The sequence below is a fragment of the Chrysochloris asiatica genome, unplaced genomic scaffold (genome assembly GCF_000296735.1).
Source record: "Chrysochloris asiatica unplaced genomic scaffold, ChrAsi1.0 scaffold00053, whole genome shotgun sequence".
NCBI lineage: Eukaryota > Metazoa > Chordata > Mammalia > Afrosoricida > Chrysochloridae > Chrysochloris > Chrysochloris asiatica.
In genome coordinates, this window is record NW_006408571.1 from 2,805,215 (window position 1) to 2,806,568 (window position 1,354).

The window sequence follows — 1,354 nt, forward strand, 5'->3', positions numbered from 1 at the left end:
ATGGCACCTGACAACTGCATCTAGATGAAAGCTGTTTGATGCAAGTGAACTTTCTAAGATGTTTCTATGCACACAATAAATGAGACTATAAATCTTCATGACATTAGCCTGATGATTAGAATTTAATTTGTTAATTTGAAATTTCACAATGCTTCATTTACAGGATTGAAATATGAATGTTTTTCTTGAAGAAAGCAAAATACAAACAAAAATATCCCAGTATTGCAATGTCACGAAACAAATGTGTATGAATTGTTGAATGAAAAAAACAATTTGCTCTGTAAACTTTCACTCAAATCACACTAAAAAGTAAAAAAAAAAAATTTCCAATAGGTAACCTCAGTGTAACCCTGAAGAATAAATGTAAATAATACAGCAATTTGTTTTTTCTTTTTAAAAGCAACTTACTTCATGTAATAATGCCTGTAAAAGAATATCGTCTATTGTTTAGCATTTAGGGATAAAGAGCATAAAATATTAAATTATCAGGTCAATTGTTTTTCATGGAATGCATTATGCCATTGGCTCAACCATAATAGGCCATTTGTGGATTTTGTAAGAAAGTTTAAAATTCCCATTTCTTACATAAGTTCTAAACCAAACAGCTTTTACCAGACTTCCTGACATTGTCCTTTGGGTCTGAGAGACTGGACATGCAAACACTTTTTTGTTTTATTGTTTTTTTCCTGATCTGAAGTGGTGGCAGCGAAAGTCCACACACTCTTAATGGCAGCCACTCTCTGAACTGCCGGTTGCTGGACCCCAAGGATTCCAGTGTGATCAGTTAATAGTGAGATTGTTCCCAAGTGGGTTAACGGCCTCTTTTTTGGAAGGAATCTATAGGGCATCAACATCAAACAAAGAAAAAGGAAAAGGGAAAAAAAAACCCTGATAAGGTTATGGTAGGAATTGAATTGTGTCTCCTATTCCTGACCCTTAAGGTGCTGTGTCTGTCAATGTTCTAGTACTATTCATAAAGTTGTCTGTCTTCGTACCAAAGACTGTAGAAGAATTGATGCATTTGAGTTAATGGTGTTGGAGAAGAATACTGGAAGTACCATGGACTGCCAGAAGAAGGTCTGTGTTGGAAGAGGTACAGCTAGAATGCTCCCTGGAGGCAAAGATGGCGAGACTTCACCTCTCATACTTCAGACATGTTAAAAAGGAGGGATCAATCCCTGCAGAAGGACATTATGCTTGTAAAGCGGAGGTGTTGTTGTTGTTAGGTGCCATCGAGTCGGTACCGACTCATAGCGACCTTATGCACAGCAGAACGAAACACTGCCCGATCCCGGGCCAACCTCACTACTGTTTCCACCCTTGAGTCCATCGATACTGACACTTGGCCAATCCA